This window comes from Equus przewalskii, chromosome 7 (genome assembly GCF_037783145.1).
Source record: "Equus przewalskii isolate Varuska chromosome 7, EquPr2, whole genome shotgun sequence".
NCBI lineage: Eukaryota > Metazoa > Chordata > Mammalia > Perissodactyla > Equidae > Equus > Equus przewalskii.
This window is the reverse complement of record NC_091837.1, coordinates 90,199,729-90,209,313: the sequence shown is the minus strand read 5'-3', so window position 1 is coordinate 90,209,313 and position 9,585 is coordinate 90,199,729. Positions and strand designations below refer to the sequence as shown.

The 9,585-nt window shown below is 37.7% G+C and overlaps 1 long non-coding RNA gene across 1 annotated transcript; it reads left to right on the top strand.

Annotated features, from left to right (window-relative positions):
* Positions 1 to 1,963: 1,963 nt before the first annotated feature.
* Positions 1,964 to 7,840, top strand: LOC139084603 (uncharacterized). The gene is made up of 3 exons (XR_011542117.1): positions 1,964 to 2,404; positions 4,970 to 5,053; positions 5,246 to 7,840. It is a non-coding gene; the product is annotated as an uncharacterized lncRNA (long non-coding RNA).
* Positions 7,841 to 9,585: the final 1,745 nt, after the last annotated feature.

Here is a 9,585-nt window from a genome sequence, read left to right as displayed (position 1 = left end):
CGATGTGAAATGGGAGGACAATAATTGACCAATCATACATTTAAATGAATAAATTAGAACTCCAGTGAACACCAGCAATTTCACACCATAATTGACAATAAATGGCTACTTTTGAAAATAGTCCTGCAATGCATACTCAGCCATGGCAACCCCAAACTGAGAGGGGCCATTGCACTGCATGGGTGTGCTCTGGCCTCTGCGGTGGAATGCTTATGCCAGGAAAGTCAGAGCAAGGCATTTGGTGTCAGGGCCAGCCTTCACCGAAGTCCCATATCCTTATCCACTAGTGGAAGAGACCACCGTGGCTTTAGACCAGGAGAAAGATCGGTTGTGCATGCATATTTCTTGTCTTGGACAAATGTTAAAACACAAGAGCCAAATCATGTAAAGATAACCTATACTTTCAAAAATCAATGTTTCTGTTGTGTTCTGGGGATTATATTTTCATTATAGAATATGCAATCACCTTTTCAACCCCCTCAAGTCCACCCTGCAAACTCAGTGCTTTCACATACCTCCAGATTTTCTATCTCCACTTACTGATTTTTGCTTCTTTGAAGTTTCAAAATTTTGAAGCATAGGGCAATAAATCCAATACTCAAAAAATATTTTTCTTATTTATTAGTATATACCAAACAAGCTAGACAAATTGTCATGTGTTTAATATCTAAATATTTTCTATTAAAGGTGTACTTTCTCACATATGCATCAGAAAAGTGATTTGAAGCTCTTTTATTATATAATTTTGGTTGAAAGAGCTTCTTATTTTCTACAAAAAAAGACCAGTCCTTTAAAATTGTTTATTCATTTTGCAAACATTTATTTATGAACACTTCCTCTAAGCAGGGCACAGATACAGAGCGATGTTTAATGCAGTCCTACTTTTGAGGACAGACAATGGAATAATTTCTGTGTTACCAAAGAAGTGGTTTAACCCAGATGCCTAGGAATAAAAGAAGATTAAAATACAAGATTGAATAATCTAGTTTTCCCAAGGAGATTATCTGAGGAAAGACATATTAAATTCTTAGAAATTATTTCACAATCTTTTTTGACAAAGATGACTGAAATTAAAGTTAAAGCAATGTTTATTGCCCCTACTTGAATGCACACCCAATTATATAATATATTTTAGAATGTTAAGTGTGTGTGCAAATACAGTAGAATCAAGGGCAAAATTTTTCCTTGAAATCACGAGCTAAGAGTTTGAACATGATTCCAGATTTCTCTGTGTGTTCGCGTGTGTGTGTATTTGGTGGAGAATTGTGTACAAGCTTCAATAAATATGAATTTAAGGTGTAGGCTTTTATCCAGGAAATGTATTACAAAGACTCTGGAGAAGAAGCAAGTTGATAATTTAATGAAAAACTTGGGAGATTCAGTGAAAACTAAGCTAAGGCATGTGCTGCCAGAGGCTTTTCTCAAATCTTCAGAACTTACTTTACCTTCAGGTATTTAAAAGTCAACACTGTTTTGATGTAAAGGTTTAAACAGCTTAGAGTTTTCTAACAGAGATTTAAAGTGTTTGGGGGGGGCAGGACAGTTAATCCTAGATCTGAATTCAGTTGAAATGCCTGATTCATTTTTTTAAAAAATCCTAATAGTTGGCAAGTGTTGGAAAGCGTTCTCTTCACGTGATCTACCTTTGATGTTTAAATTAATCTTCAAATGCTTTTCTGAGATCAAAGGCAAAGGCTGACAACTGATCTCCCCTGGCACCTCTGCTGAGGAAAATCAAAATGGGCACAGATGCTTTGTGATCCTGTATCCAGCTCCCATGTGCATTTTACGTATCTGCTGGATTGCTGCTTCCTAAGGGAGTCAGCGTAGGGCAGTGACGTCCCAGACAGGCCTTGGTTCTATCATGTTACAGGAGAGGAGACACAGAGCTCTGACGAATGGAATAACGTGCAGCGAGACTGTGAGTCAGGATAGTGAAGAGGAAATGCTCGAAGCCAACACTGAGATAAAACTCAGTTTCTTGGTACAGTTGGAACATAGGCTGAAATATCCATTTTTGGTGTTTAGAATTTAACCCTCAGGTTAGAAGAGAGGGCATCCTGGAGCCTCCTGTGGTGTAATGGAAAGAACTCTGGACAGGGAGGTCTGGAAAGCTGGGTCCATCCCAGTGAAGATCCGTATCCGATGGTTATAGAGGTGGCAGTCGATTGGAAGGGGTGGGGGCTCTTGGAGATCAGGGTTTTAGTTTCCCTCTTCCCCTTCCAACAGCCCCCATGAGTATGCCACTGGCCCCTGCTCCACCACTGCCTGTTGGAGTGTTCTTGAGCAAGTCACTGCCCTTTTCAGCCTCAGAATCCTCAGCTCCACAATGGAAATACTCCCACGCGCCTTGTTCAATGTGTGGTGTTGCTATAGAGTCGAGTCGTAGGAAACCACTGGTAAGGTAAGTAGCAGACTTTAAAGACTATGAAACATATTTTGGGCATGTGTGTGTGTGAAGGATTTTCCAGTCTCCTGTACTTGCTTATCTTTAACCTTGATTTTCTGCTGTATTTACTGTACATCCTCCTTTTATTTCATTTTATTTTTTAAATAAAGATTGTGTATACTTAAGGTGTACATGATGATTTGATATACATAGTGAAATGATTAACACAGACAAGTTCATTAATATTCTTTTCACATAGTTCCTATTTTTGTGTGTGTGTGGTGAGAGAACCTGAAATCTACTTTTAGCAAATTTCCAGTATACAATTCCAGTATTATTAACAGTAACTATAGTCATCATGCTGTACATTAGCTCCCCAGACTTATTCCTTCTACATAACTACAGCTTTGTAAACTTTGACTGATATCTCCCCATTTACCCAACCTCCCACCCCTGCTAACCACCATTCTACTCTCTGCTTCTGTGTATTTGCCTTTTTAAGATTCCACCTATAAGTGAGATCATACAGTTGTTTTTTTTTTGTGTTTGGCTTATTTTAGTTAGCAAATGACTTCCAAGTTCATCCATGTTGTTGTAGTGGCAGGGTCTTCTTTTTTAAGACTAAATAATATTCCATTGTGTGTGTGTGTATATATATATATCTCTCGCTCTCACATTTTCTTATCCACTCATTCATTGACAGACATTTAGATTATTTACATATTTTAGCTGTTGTGAATAATGCTGCAATGAATGTGAGAGCACAGATATCTCTTCCAGGTACTAATTTCATTTCCTTTGGTTATATACCCCAAAGAGGGATTGCTGGGTCATGTGGTGTTTCTCTTTTTAGTTTTCTGAGGAACCTCCTTACTGTTTCCGTAATGTCTATACCAATCTATATCCCCACCAACACAGTACAAGACTTTCTTTTCTCCTCACCCTTGCCAACACTGATGCTTTGTTTTTTTGGTAATTGCCAACCTAACAGGTATGAGGTGATATCTCTTTATGGTTTTGATTTGCATTTCCCTGATAAGCAGTGATATTGAGCACCTTTTCCTATACCTGTTGGTCATTTGTATGTCTTCTTCAGAAAAATGTCTATCCAGGTTCTTTGCCCATTAATTTTTTTTTTTTGCTATTGTTGTATGATGCTTGAATTTCTTATAAATTTTGGGTATTAACCCCTCATTAGACATATGACTTGCAAATATTTTCTTCCAATCTGTGTGTTGCCTTTTTATTTTGTTGTTTCCTTTGCTGTGTGAAAGCTTTGTAGTTTGATGTAGTCTCACTTGTTTATTTTTGCCTTTTTTGTCTGAGTTTTTGGTGCCACATACGAAAAGTCATTGCCAAGGCCAAAGTCAAGGAGCTTTTTCCTACATTTTCTTCTAGAAGTTATGGTTTCAGGTCTTATGTATAAGTCTAATCCATTTTAAGTTTAATTTTGTGTATGGTGTAAGATAAGGGCCCAATGTCATTCTTTTCCACATGAATAGCCAGTTTTCCCGACACCATTTGTTGAAGAGACTATCCTTTCCCCATTGAGTATTGTTGGCACCCTTGTCAAATATGTTTTGACTGTATGTGTTTAGGTTTATTTCTGGGCTCTCTATTCTGTTCCATTGATATATATGTCTGTAGTATACTGTTTTCATTACTATTCTTTGTGATATAATTTGAAATCAGGAAGTGTGATGTGACTAACTCTGTTGTTCTTTCTCAAGTTTGCTTTTGCTATTTGGGGACTTTTGCTGTTTCATAGGAATTTTAGAATTATTTTTTCTAGTGGAATTTTTCTAGGCATTGCACTGAATCTGTAGATTACTTTGGGTAGTTTGGACATTTTAACAGTGTTAATTCTTCCAATCTATGAACACAGTACGTCTTTCCATATCTTTGTGTGTTCTTCAATTTCTCTCATCAATGTCTTATAGTTTTCAGTGTACAGATCTTTCATCTCCTTGGTAAAATTTATTCTTAATTATTTTATTCTTTTGGATGCTATAGTAAATGAGATTGTTTTATTGATTCATTTTTGGATAGATTTTTGTGGGTTTGAAGAAATGCAACTGATTTTTGCATGTTGATGTTGTATCCTGTAACTTTACTAAATATATTAGTTCTAACAGATTTTTTGTGCATATCTTCCTTCTTATGGCAATAAATGTAGTAACCAAGAGGAAAGTAAGAGACAATAGAATTATTATAACTAAATTAACCAAATAAATTTCCTTTTTTTCCTAAGTTATTTACTTCATGCTGAAGCATTTCTTGAACTGAAATATTGGAGGCAACGACAACTCACTTTCCTGTTGCAGATTAAATCAGAAAGGCAGCGGGGCTCCAGATCAAACAGAGTCCTCAAGATTAGTTTCTTCTAGTTTGCCAGAGGGCCCTGTGCATGCAGCCCATCCTGTGTGGTTTTCAGGCCTCTCACTTTGACAATGAGAGCAAAGTTAACCTTTTCACGTGATGTTTGTAAGAAAATGAGTAAGAGCTCCAATGCTTAGTTAAAAGTGAAGAGGTCTCTAAGTGCCCAGTGATAATGGTGATTTTTTTTTCTTTTTTTCATAGGAAGATTGGTCCAGAGCTAACATCCGTGCCCATCTTCCTCTATTTAATATGTGGGATGCCTGCCACAGCATGGCTTGATGAGTGGTGAGTAGGTCCACGCCCAGGATCCGGGCCTGCGAACCCTGTGCCACCAAAGTACAGCACAGGAACTTAACCGCTGCGCCACTGGGCGGGCTCCTATAATGGCGATTTTGATAACAATTGTACTGGGGACTCCTTCCTGGGAAGTGGTTTGCTGGCGCCTTCATTCTGATTTCTTCTCCTAACTTGTCTCAGCTTGTGCAGATCCAAATGCTGCAGAAGGGAAGGATGCTACCGTACTAAAGGGCTGATTGAGTTTGTGCTGTGCAGTAATGAGAGCTGGGATCCTGCTACAACAGCAATTAGCATCGCTGACCTGTGAGGAAGAACAAGCCCAGAGAAAACAGGCTTGGAGTGAAATCAGTACGGGCTCAGTCATCAACTCTATTCGCCCAGATCTCTGGAGAGAGTGTGTACAGGTGCACAGATTCTGGGGGCTGACGGGAAGGGTAATATTAAAATATTTAACAGCTAGTAAGGCAGGAGCATGGACACTGCTGGTCAGAAGGTAGAGATGGAGTGGGGTCCAAGACATTGTTCTGGGTGGTAGGAAGGTGGGAGAGTCCTGGAAAGGTGCCAGGGTGGCTGGGGCTGTGGGAGTGGAACTATGAGAAGAGAGGATTGGAGAGGCCTTGGGGAGGGGCTGTTTATTAGCCCGTACAAAACCATTTCAATATTTCAGTAACTGGTGCAGCTGTAATAATATGGACTACCTGTCCTGTGGAAAGATGTACTTTTGATCTTAGCCAAAGTATTGGTCTTGGACAAATCATTTTACCCCTCTGACTCTCAGTTCCTCCATCTGGAAAGTAGGGATGTTAGTAACACATACTTTGTAAAGTTGCCCTGAGGGTTAAATGAGATAATGTATGAAAAATGCCGAGCTTAGTGCCTGGCCAGCAGAAAGTGCTCCATAAGTGGCAGCTGTTACATTATTACGGTTATATGGTTTCTCCTGTTGTGACTGATATTTTAAATGGAAACAGCTTGGTATGTATTGAGCCCTTTTCTGGAAGAGATTAGATATTGCTGTTTAGATTTTATTTGTGCATAGATTTCTGCTTAAATTTTATGATAATCTTACAAACACTGACAGGAGAAAATGCAAAAATAATGCTTTAATTTGTGTGCTATTACTACTCTAACTAAATAGTAACGGGCTCACAGATTAAGAGTTTCTCAGATGTAGTGAAAGTCTTGACTATGCAATGTAAAAAGAATTTCTTTATTCTTTTCAAGTCATTGGGGCACCTCATCTGAATCACAGACATGCCTAGCAGCTTTTTTGTTATCCTGCTATTGGACAAGGTCATTGAAAGGGCTAAATGAAATGAACTCAGATGAGAATGAATCTTATTTAAATTTTTCTTAATCTTAACAAAATGCCTTAGAACATTCAAGACACGCACATTGGTCAGAGAAATGTTATGAAATATTATATGCATAGAATTATTTTGAATGTACAAAGGAGCTTGCTAACTAAAAGAATATTTTGAAGCAAATAACTTTTTCTAATTTTTTTTTTTTTACTTTTTTTTTTTTTTTTTTTAAGATTTTAGTTTTTCCTTTTTCTCCCCAAAGCCCCCCGGTACATAGTTGTGTATTCTTCGTTGTGGGTTCTTCTAGTTGTGGCATGTGGGACGCTGCCTCAGCATGGTCTGATGAGCAGTGCCATGTCCGCGCCCAGGATTCGAACTAACGAAACACTGGGCTGCCTGCAGCGGAGTGCGTGAACTTAACCACTCGGCCACGGGGCCAGCCCCAACTTTTTCTAATTTTTTATTTTACACAATTTCCCTCTCCCATATTTACTTAAATGGTTGCAGGCATGGTGTCTGTGTGTGCACGCACACACATATTTGTTGTAGCATACGTTCTTTTTTTTATAAATGGCTTTATTGAAATATAGTTCACATATCCTATAATTTATCCATTTAAAGTGTACAATTCAATGGTTTTTAGTATATTCACAGAGTGTACAACAATCACCACAGTTTTTGAAAATTTGAATTACCCCAAAGAGTGTGTTTAATTTTCACGTAGTGTGTTCGGTTTTAACATAGTTGTGAATTTCCCAAATTTCTTTTATTAGTTTCTAATTTCATTTTATTGTGACCCGAGAACATAGTTTGTATGATTTCAGTTCTTTGAACTTTGGGGGATTGTGTTATGGCCTAGTATATGTCTTTTCCTGGAGAATGTTCCATCGGCACCTGAGAAGAAAGCGTTCTGCTACTGTTGGGTGGAGTGTTCTGCAGATGTGTTACATCTAGTTGGTTTACCGATTGGTCGTCTTCAATTCCCTTGTTGATCGTCTGCATGCTTTTCTATCCATTATCCATTATCCCCTCCAATATTGGGGGACTGAAGTCTCCAGTTACTATTGATGCATTGTCTATTTCTCCCTTCAGTCCGTCAGTTTTGCTTCATGTATTTCGGGGCTTCCTGTGAGATCCTGTAGCCCCAGCCTGGGAGCTGGGGAGAGGGAGCCCAGTGGTCTTAGTGGCACCCCCTGGAGTAGAGTTTCTATCTTGCTGAGCTGATTGTAACTCAGATGCAGATTCTGTCTATTCTTACTGACATTTAGTAGATTTTCTTGAATAAATGTTTTTCTATTTGCTGTATGCCCTGAGGAAAATTTCCAGAGATTTTAAATGGCTGTTTTTTGTTAATAAATTTCGCCAGTTATAATTGTTCCGCTGGGGGGAAGGTCCATGGTTCTCCTTATGCTGCTATTCTGGAAGTTTCCTTCCTGTATGTTCTTTTAAATCATTAAAAAACAAAAGAACTCACAACATGTCTGTGATAAACAGGGATTTGGGGCTCTAAGCTAAAGTGTTACTCTTGGACACAGGATTTATTATTCTTGTACAACAGTCACTGTTAAGCTATTTATATTGAGTTTCTTCACTACGTGGTACGGTGTGTACAAAGAAATTAAAGCAAATAGTCTTGGTTGTTCAGAAGCTTATATAACAAAAACAGTCCTTTAGTAGGCATTAGATTATTTAGAGGTTCTTGCTGAGTGTTTGCCTAAATAGCCAAATATGTAAATGGAAGTTCATTCTCTTGTTTTCAAAGACTATAGTTTAGATACAAGTCCTTATATGTCAGAAAGGAACTTGATAAACGAAACCTTGCTTCCCAGGAATCCTGAGAATTGCTGAAAATCTGATGTCTTCTAAAACAATCTGAGGAACCAGGGAAGTAAAATGAATGACACAAATGTGACTTCCAAGGATTACCATTATGTTTTAGACCAGTAATTCCTCTGGAGTTAAAAGTTTCTAAACATTAGAAACAAATGTTAAGTAAATGATTTAAATTTACTTATTTGCTCATTAAATGATTGACTCATCAACTTTGCTTAACATTAAATAGACAAACAAAACACATGTGGATTTACCCACAGACTTCCTTGTGGTAGAGACCGTCCTGCTCACTTAGTTCTGCTGGTTGATTTATATAGATAGATAGATAAATAGATACATTTGGGGGGACTGGATAAACATTCCTGCTTTTTGTAATGCCGGTGTATCAAATGCATTTGACTCTAACTTATCCTGTGATTTTTAACTGTTAACTTTCCATTTACCACAATCCTGGTGCATAACATTGTTTATCTAATTACTTGCTCAGATGTGTGTATAAATTATACAGGTAAGAATAAATGGCTCTGGAGACCATTTTTAGTAAAAATATTGGTTTTATGGTCCTGATCTGACATTTTCAGTTTTGGTCATGCAACTTCTTTCCACTGGGCACCCACCCTCTTTCAATACCTACATTGTCTTTTCATTTCTGTTCTCTGTGAGGCTACTGATGTATTTTTGTGTCTCATTTTTTGGCTATTGTTCACTGTTACAAGATTGCTTCCCAATAAATCTCATATGCCCTTCCTCCCCCTTTTTTTGTGGATGTAAAGTAGTGACCCATCGGAGCGCCCTATCACTCATTAGCAATGGAATGTTCTCTATAAAGTATGGTTTCTGTCAACATCGGCTGCTAACTCCGTTTACACTCTTTGAATATAATTAGTCTTTCTTTCTTACATAGTGCAAGTAGTCAATCATTTCATGGGACCCTTGCGAGTGTCCTTTCTCTGGCCTGTGGATTATTGTCTGTGTTTAGGTTTTTTGTTGTTGTTTGTTTGTTTCAAACAATTTGTACTGGGCTCTAAAATGTAAGTTGTTTCAGATCCTTCTGAAATAGGACAAAGCTTATGTAGACAAATATATATTTTATGACCCAAATTATACATCCATTTTTAGGGAACATTTCCCCTTTTTTATAATAGTTTCTATTTTATACAAAATGAAAATACACAACCTGTAGTATTTTAACACCAGGTAATATTTGGTCCTTCATTTTATTTGTTCATTCATGTAGTATTTTCCAAGCACTAGTAAATACTGAGCATTCACTGAGTATTTACTCCCAGAGCCAGATACTCAGCTTATATATATTATCTCATTTGTATTTTTGGAGAGATATTATTTAGGAATAAAGTTACCCATTTATTGACTTGTCTGAAC